This window comes from Ostrea edulis, chromosome 1, assembly GCF_947568905.1.
Source record: "Ostrea edulis chromosome 1, xbOstEdul1.1, whole genome shotgun sequence".
NCBI lineage: Eukaryota > Metazoa > Mollusca > Bivalvia > Ostreida > Ostreidae > Ostrea > Ostrea edulis.
The window spans coordinates 19,024,847-19,034,846 of NC_079164.1; the positions used below are offsets into that span (position 1 = coordinate 19,024,847).

At 32.5% G+C, this 10,000-nt stretch overlaps 1 protein-coding gene across 4 annotated transcripts in view; it reads right to left on the reverse strand.

The window, feature by feature from the left end:
- Window positions 1–7,961, reverse strand: part of LOC125663546 (glycoprotein 3-alpha-L-fucosyltransferase A-like) — a 12,131-nt gene extending 4,170 nt beyond the window's left edge. For 2 of the 4 annotated variants that reach the window (XM_056152965.1, XM_056152963.1), the window contains exons 1-2: window positions 7,847–7,961; window positions 7,567–7,626 (exon numbers count right to left, since the gene is read on the reverse strand). The gene's annotated coding sequence lies outside the window, so the exon portion shown is untranslated. Of the gene's footprint in view, window positions 1–1,059; window positions 1,814–4,329; window positions 4,552–7,566; window positions 7,627–7,846 lie in introns of those variants that run through there. The other 2 variants (XM_056152966.1, XM_056152967.1) reach the window with 2 other exon arrangements.
- Window positions 7,962–10,000: the final 2,039 nt, after the last annotated feature.

Consider the following 10,000-nt stretch of genomic DNA (forward strand, 5'->3'; position numbering starts at 1 on the left):
ATATTTTCACGAATTCCATAGTTTGATTGATGTTTAAATATTTCATCGTTTCTAATTTTCTAATCATTCATACATTGCATTTGCGAGTATAGTAAATATTAGAGAAAATTCGGGTGATCACATTTGGTGATACAATCAATTTACAATTAAAGTGATCATATATTTTTTTATCAATCATTTCAACATAATATTTGTAAAATAAGATTTTGAAACGTTTTTAAAGTCATAAAAGATGCTGAGGAAGTTAATTTGATTAATGAAAATCAAACTGGGTTTAAGAAAAAACTATTCAACATTAGACCGTATAATTTATTCAAAAGATGTAAATTAGCGATGACAATTATGGTTTTGGTTTCCTCAAAACACCTGTTTAACATATACAGTGCTCTTTTGTCTGAGTTCTGCCACGCATAGGGCACAAACATTAGGAAATAGACACACAGCAGATTTGATCAGAGTGAATGAACCGCCAGACTGAATTAATAGGACTAGACCTGAAATTCCTAGAAGTTACCATTTCGCGTGAATTTTAATGTACATGCGTGACAGTGTGAATGTTTGTTTATTCAGAAAAACAATCATATATTATGTCTGTTCACAGCATGTGATTAGCAAAATACAAAGATGTGGCAACAATGACTAGAGCAGATGTAGCGGCAGAACCGAGCTCTCTGAAAAAATAATGTAACAAAATAACTCTATTCCGTCACAATTTTTCCCCCCAGAGAGCTACAGTTCTGCAGCTAGAGCAAATGGTGGTGGATGGGCAGTTTTTAAATCAACAAATTTAATAACATATACATGGACATATCTAACTATTTCTAATAACATCAATTACCATTTCTATCAAAAGCATGTCAAAAATGTCCCTTAATATCGTAATTCTTTCACATTATTGGTACTTATTAATTATGTAAGTTTAAAAGTTGAGGGTCCAAACCAGTAATATTTTTTTTAATAAATTTGTTTCTCAAATCTGAATATAGAGAGCACTTCAAAGCAAAATGATATTCATCTTCTAATTCATCACAGAGCGTGATGATATATTCCAGTGCCTACCTTTTTCAATTTTCAAAGACTCCGTGGCCGAGTGGTTAGAGCATCACCTCTGGTCGGCGCGGGTTCGAATCCCGCTCGCGCCGGTAAGTGAGAAAGTTTCCCAGCATCACCTCTGTCGGCGCGGGTTCGAATCCCGCTCGCGGCGGTAAGTGAGAAAGTTTCCCAGTTTACTTTCGGAAGGTATGTGGTCTCTTCCCAGGTACATTGTATCTGGGTTCTCTCTTCCACCAATAAAAACTGGGCGCCACCATATAACTGAAAAATTGTTGAGTGTGGCGGAAAATCATCAATCAATCAATTTTCAAAGAGTGTGCATATATTCTTAGCCTACTAATATTTTTTCTTTGTTCTATAGAAAGTGTCTTTGCTAGATAAAATTGCAGTGATTTTATAAACATTCAGAGGATTCACAATTGTCATTGAAAACATTCTGTATTTCTCATGTATAGGATAAATCATTTGTTTCTGATAAATTATTAATATTTGTACATTCATTACATGTTAGTTATTAATAATTAACAACATACAATATTTAATAATATCTACGTATATTCTACATTCCATTGGTAGCACACCTAAATCATTTAAAAAAAACAAAAACTGTTGCATTTACTGCTTTTTAGCAACACCTGATAAATATTCGCAAAATTATGTAAATACATCTTCATTCTCTATATATTTGTGTAAATACATGTACATTCTCTATATTTGTGTAAATACATGTACATTCTCTATATTTGTGTAAATACATGTACATTCTCTATGTACATTCTCTGTATTTGTATAAATACATATACATTCTCTATATTTGTGTAAATACATATACATTCTCTATATTTATGTAAATACATATACATTCTCTATATTTGTGTAAATACATGTACATTCTCTATATTTGTGTAAATACATGTACATTCTCTATATTTATGTAAATACATATACATTCTCTATATTTGTGTAAATATATGTTCATTCTCTATATTTGTGTAAATACATGTTCATTCTCTATGTACATTCTCTATATTTGTGTAAATACATGTTCATTCTCTATATATTTGTGTAAATACATGTACATTCTCTATATTTGTGTAAATACATGTACATTCTCTATATTTGTGTAAATACATGTACATTCTCTATGTACATTCTCTGTATTTGTATAAATACATATACATTCTCTATATTTGTGTAAATACATATACATTCTCTATATTTGTGTAAATACATGTACATTCTCTATATTTGTGTAAATACATGTACATTCTCTATGTACATTCTCTATATTTATGTAAATACATATACATTCTCTATATTTGTGTAAATACATGTTCATTCTCTATATTTGTGTAAATACATGTACATTCTCTATATTTGTGTAAATATATGTTCATTCTCTATATTTGTGTAAATACATATACATTCTTTATATTTATTTAAATACATATACATTCTCTATATTTGTGTAAATACATATACATTCTCTGTACATTCTCTATATTTGTGTAAATACATGTACATTCTCTATATTTGTGTAAATACAGAAATGTCTAATGTATTTTCTGACCATGCTGATATTGTTTTTGATAAACAATCATTTTCAAAATTAGTTTTTAAAAATGTATTTCTAGTAGAAGATAGAAAATGGCATAATGCAATATCACAATGTCAACATCTGTCGTTGTTTATGAAAATTCATTGTAAATTAAGACCAAGTCATATCTGGTGTATCCTTAATGAAAATCCTGGTCAACGACGGTCTATTAATTGTCTCTTGCAACTTGCTTCTATGAAAATAGTTTCAAAAGAATGTACTTTGTTTGGTAAAAATGTTTTAAATTATAACATGCATGTAATGCTTAGTTGCTTCAATGTTTTATCAGAAAGAGAACATTTACTAGAGAATATATTGGATCTGTCAGACCTTGAAGAATATGTTAATTTTGAGAGCCAAAGTATTGAAACACAGTATCTTTCTCTTCTGGGATGTATTAATGGTACTAGCTACGTTTGAGTTGTGTATAAAACAACAATACAGTTTCTTCTTCATTCTTAAAGTTTCTAAAATTATATCCCGTGTAAAGCAAATATCTATTTAATCTCTTACAGCGATGGGACCATGAACATCCACGAGCGATGGCATTATGATACTTGGCGATTTTCTTGATAAAACATCTACAGAATTTGTGAAACACACGTAATGTTTTCATTGTAATTTACACTGCAATATGCATGGTAATTACCATTATATACAAAGCTGTAAATTATAATTCAATAATTGTGGTTTACATTAATTCTCAATTGATATTGCAAGCCCCACTGCTCTATAATAGATATTACAGGCACCACTGCTCTACAATACATATTACAAGCCCCACTGCTCTACAATAGACAGTACAGGCACCACTGTTCTACAATAGATATTACAAGCACCACTGCTCTACAATAGATATTACAAGCCCCACTGCTCTACAATATATATTACAAGCCCCACTGCTCTATAATAGATATTACAGGCAGCACTGCTCTACAATAGATAGTACAGGCACCACTGTTCTACAATAGATATTACAAGCCCCACTGTTCTACAATAGATATTACATGCACCACTGCTCTACAATAGATATTACAAGCCCCACTGCTCTATAATAGATATTACATGCACCACTGCTCTACAATATATATTACAAGCACCACTGCTCTATAATAGATATTACAGGCACCACTGCTCTACAATAGATGTTACAGACCCCATTGTTCTACAATATATATTACAAGCCTCACTGCTCTACAATAGATAGTACAGTCACCACTGCTCTACAATAGATATTACAAGCCCCATTGCTCTACAATATATATTACAAGCCTCACTGTTCTACAATAGATATTACAGGCACCACTGCTCTACAATAGATATTACAGGCCTCACTGCTCTACAATATATATTACAAGCACCACTGCTCTACAATATATATTACAAGCACCACTGCTCTACAATAGATATTACAGGCACCACTGCTCTACAATAGATATTACAAGCACCACTGCTCTACAATAGATAGTACAGGCACCACTGCCGTACGATTTGGACAATAGCTTTGTGGAAGAGATAAAAGGAAAATTGCCGTTTATAAAGAGTCTTACAAAGATAATTAAATTTTACCTGAAATTTATTTACAGAATCGTTTGAATTTCATGTTGTGGTTTTCCCCCCAAATGATTTTGGCTTACAATGATAGCAAATCCCCCATCTCTGGTACTACTTTCACTTACCACATACAGATATGTCTGGAGATACAAGCGCTCGTAGATTCCACTGTTATAATTACGGAACTGTAAATATGCACTTTATCAACGTGGTATCCTCAAGAGAGTGGGACATGCATGTCAAGGTTTGAGTAACTTGTTCTCCTCACTCGCGGAAGTCACATGGAATTATGTTTAGATCTAAATATACTTATGAATATACGAGATGTCACGCTTGATAAATTGCATATTTACAGTTCCGTAATTATATCATTATCAATTGACTGTTTTAAAAAAGAAAATCTACCTACTCAAAAAGTTATTTTTACATAGAAATCCTCTATTAAAAGAAACATGTGGAATAGTATTGTTCATATTCTAAATATAATGTGACTGCAACTGATTATTAGTCTGTGGTATGTCTTTGGTTTAAAATGTTGAGAGAGAGAGAGAGAGAGAGAGAGAGAGAGAGAGAGAGAACGAGCGCAAGTCGACTGCTGAACTGTAGATCGCGGGTTCAAGTCCAGCAGGGGGTTTTGTATTTTTCCAGATTGGGTTTTTTTGAAAAATGGAAGTTATTTGGGAACTTAGAATGCAATAGAACAAAATTTTAAAATTTATGATGCTATATGTATAAATATTGTTACATTGTCAAGTACACAATTTAGTAAATTATATGCAAAGACTGACATTACATGGCTGTCCTATACCTTTAAACCTTGGCCTGACTTTTGTTTAAGAATTTTGTATTGGTATATATTTTTTTTATTGTCCTGTCCTTTCTTTTCCCTTTATTTGCGAGTTCTTGTTGTGTGGATATTGTTTGACCTATAAGATACCCCATATCCACTGGTTAGGTTGGAATGTAGCGGTTTTTAAACTCCAAACCAAATAAACGCCAATAAACAACATTTAATCACGAAAAACAATTGTGAAATTCTTTGCATTTTGTTTTTAAAACTATATTTTTAATTTTTTTCCTTGGTCCTAGTTTTACTAAAAATTTGAGAAAACTTTTTGAGCTTATATTTCAAATTATACCACCGCACCAACATTAAATTTTCATATGATATACAACTTTTTTCTCTTTCAATTATTTCAATGATTTTTTTTTCTATGTTTATCATCATTCAATAGCAAATTATTATGTAGGCCTATCCACAATTGGGGTCCTCTTTTACAAACAGTATTATTAAAGTACACCACTACCATCAAATGATCGCTTAGTGTAGTTTCAACATAAGCTATATTTCTAACACTTGCTCTTATAACGTGTGAATTTAGAATGTAATCTATTCTACTCTTAACCAATGTGTTTCCTACTAACATTTTACCTTCTCTATTCCTCCATACATCTACTACATCATGTTGATTTATCAGATTAAACAGTGCTTTGAAGCCCTGGTCATAAACATGACGTGTCTTACCACATCTATCAATCTCCGCAAGTGTGTTATTACAAAAGATTCACTGAAAATGGAAAGAAACTAAAATATCTTGAAAAAAATTAGTTCTTTCGTTTGCAATGCTAGGTGCATACATGTTTGTTATATGACTTTTTTCTCTCATCTTCTTTGTATCTTATATGTAGAAATCTAACCCCACAGTAAGGTCTAGATACGCGACTGTGTAGAAATCTAACCCCACAAGAACTGTGAGTAAGGTCTAGATCCGTCACTGTGTAGAAATCTACCCCCGCAAGTACAGTGAGGTCTAGATCCGCCACTGTGTAGAAATCTAACCCCACAAGAACTGTGAGTAAGGTCTAGATCCGCCACTGTGTAGAAATCTACCCCCACAAGAACTGTGAGTAAGGTCTAGATCCGCCACTGTGTAGAAATCTAACCCCACAAGAACTGTGAGTAAGGTCTAGATCCGCCACTGTGTAGAAATCTAACCCCACAAGAACTGTGAGTAAGGTCTAGATCCGCCACTGTGTAGAAATCTACCCCCGCAAGTACAGTGAGGTCTAGATCCGCCACTGTGTAGAAATCTACCATCGCACACATTTACATACTGGATGTTATCTTTAATCCATTTCTGATTTTTTTTCAAAAAGCTACACCTTTGACGACGTCTCAAAGTTAGTGTACATGATACTTCCTTTCTATGACAAAGATTTTGGTTCAATGTCACTATTTTTATTATATATACAAATTGGCAATGAGCTATTACAAGGAAAAGAAATAAAACACAATAATAAGATTTATAGAATTAACTATAAATCCATTTATTTTAGCCAGACTTAAATATATTTTATTTCTGAGGATTTTTTCGGAAACACTATTCCGGAATCCTACCGGAAATAAGTTGGCAAATAGAATAGCATTTCCTTTTATGACGAGGCAATTTCGGGAGAACGGTGAGATAACAGTCGAGACAACATTTTAATTTCCCTTCCCACCCATCCCAAAAAGTTGTAAGAATATGTACTGCGGAAAATGTTTTCAATTTTTCAGGTGAGCTCGATTCTTGGATATAGTTCTGGTTATGGGAAAAGAAACAAATACAATGGAGTGTGTTTGAAAAGACTGTCTTGGAAACTTGGGGCCAGATAAAGTACATTTTTGATTACGGAACACAAGAAGAATGCGCGTCTGGTTCCTGTGATTGGACATTGAATGATTTGATTGGACAATATTTTATGCATTAAATTATTTGGTGACAATTTGGTCACATATATATATGATACACTTGGATTGCCGCTCACCGGAATCATAGTCATATGGTGTTTTGTTTAATTGAAAATTGACATTTTAATGATTGATGTTTGGGGGTGATTGCAAATCGTCTCATTGCCGTCAACCGGAATGAGAAGATCTGCTAAATTTGTTGCTTGATTTTATGATATAACATTAGGCAATGATGTGTTTTTGGCCTGTACCATTTGGGTGTCAATACACAGGTGTAATTTACATGGTAAAATTTTAATGTAAAACTTTAAAATTTTACTCATTGCCTAGTTGCCAAGACCAACAACAGCCACAATGGGGAGGGGGGTGTTGTTATAAAATACAATAAGTGCAAAAAATAAACTTGTATATAGGTAAACATAATGTTATGTCTTTATTTTCATCCCAGGACAAGGTCAGCTTACAAGTACAATGTACACTACAAACTGCTATCATTTTGAAGTTTTGCAAGGCTGGTCTATAATAAATATTGTTTCTTTCCAAAAATATACAACATATCAAATATTCAGTCAACAAAGACATTGTAATGAATATTATGGAAAAAATAAACACAAATACATCAATAACATACCCCAATTGTATGGCAGTACCACACCCAATTAAACCTGTCTCACCGGAACAAAGAGGTATTCTATTATGAATAATAAAGAAAATTGTATAAACTCATTGTCGAAATTACTAAAGAAATATTCCACTGCTATAACGCATTAGAATTGTTATAACTATAAATGAACGTTAGCATATTTATGAAATTAATAAAATGCTAAATGTTACTATAGTAGAATTACATGTATTGATACTGATAATATTTATCCAAAATAAAATATCAAAACATTTTATAATTTGCTTACCAATATTAAAAATGTGTTACCCCGAACTCTATTCGAACACCCAGTCAACTGTGTGAAGGGTGGCGTCAGAACGAAGAGCGTGCACATATGGTGAGTGAGTTATAAATAAGCCGACAAACCGGTTTTAATATTCCAAGTAATCAAACATAATTTATAAATTTCTTAATTACCTGGGCTATTGTTATAAACACAAAATACTAATATTAAATTGTATCTGAAACTTAAATACATTATTTTGCATATTTTTTTAATCTCAAAGAAAATGATTCGCAAGGACAGAACTCTATAAATAACTCTCAATCAATTACGGCGCGCAGTTCGCGATAAAATTCCGCAATACGATTTATGCGTCACATTTCCATAAATGTTTATTTTTTTCAATGAAGTAATTTCCCATTGGGTTTCTTGTTGACCACTAATGCCATACATCCTTTCATCCAGTAAACTAAATATCATTTTCAGCTTATTTATATTACACAATCTTTTTATGAAATCTAAATACATGAAATAATGACAAACTGTTAAAAAAGAGGATAATCTTATTTCAAATATGCACGAAAAATGTACGTTACCGTCGCTGTATCATCAAAATAGGTCTATAATTAAGAGTGTTATTGAAGAAAAGTATATTTGTTTTGGATTGAGTTTTAACACCAATAAATATACCATCCTATATCAATTAACGAAACGATCTTTCTGAATGTAAACGTTCAAGTATTTTCCCCATCTTCAAATAATGGTAAATTATTGTTCAGATAAAAAGAATTTTTTTTTCGATAAAGTACTTTTATCGATTCTTTTCATTGTGTTTGTACCGATCAGTTTGGAATACACCTGTCTTTTATGACATGGTACGATCTAGTTTGCCAATACAACCTATCATTGGGTCAAATGCTGTCTGGCGTGTTTCATACCGATTGTTTGACCGTTCGTGGCACACTGATTTTGACTACGTATAACTCCGTTTACCTGATCAAGATATAGGGCTCACGGCGGGTGTGACCGGTCGACAGGGGATGTTCATTCCTCCTAGGCACCTGATCCCACCTCTGGTGTGTCCAGGGGTCCGTGTTTGCCCAACTCTCTATTATGTATTGCTTATGGGATTGATCACTCTTCGTTATCTTCACATTTCTGTAATTGTCCAAATCTTATATGTTTCTTAGGGTCAGTGCCTTTATCAAAAACCTTGCTAAATTACATAATGCTTTTCTGTTTCTTATTGATAAAAGTTGCACAGGTTTGAACATGGATGGTCAAGTAAAATAGCATCGTTTGATGTATGTTTTTCGTAAGTCGGAATAATAGGGACATGACAGAACAAAATGGTAATCGTCTTCAATTGCGTTGAAATTTTATTTCTGACATTTTTTTATAGACCTTGCTATGTTTGAGTATCAACCCTTTTCTATTAATTAACAGCTCATGTGCAGACATTCTAAAGAAGGTGTTGCACGTCTCATGTTAATTTCCCTAAAGGTGTTGCATGAAAGATCGAAAAATTTAAGTTATTCAAATATATGATAAAACCAATTGGAACGTATGTCTTGATTCAATAATTTTTGAAAATAAGTTTAAAAGACGTGTATTGACAAAAATAGCCAAAATATTTCGAGTTTAAATCAAGCAATAAGCGATTTATATGATTTTTAGCGTTAAAATGGAGGGGTATTCCCGAATTTCAGAAAAACTACCTCCGTGAAACAAAATAAATTTAGCATGAACATGTTCTTCGAGTTTTCCTCTTAAAAACTGTCGCTTTGAAATTTTGTTTCACGAGGGCATTTTTTGTAAATTTAAATAAAAAATCGAAACGACTTCACTAGTATTATTTTCAACTTCACCTGTACGTTAATTTTCCTCGGTCATTTATGGTCTAATGTGTGGTTCAGAGGATAAGGTCGTCGACTATTATATGTAAAGATGTTTTCTATTTTCAAAACGACCGGGTTCGACTCCCTCACGAACACATTTTTTTTTCATATTCCTTTTCCATCTAGATTTTTTTTCTTAATTGAAACACGCTTCTAGTTTTTATAAATGTTTCGTGTCAAATCTCTGTTTATTACCATGTTACGAGTTTGAAATAAGCTTCCAATCTGGACACTGTTTAGTTTGCGAATAGGACTCTCAACAAACACGCCGAATACAGCA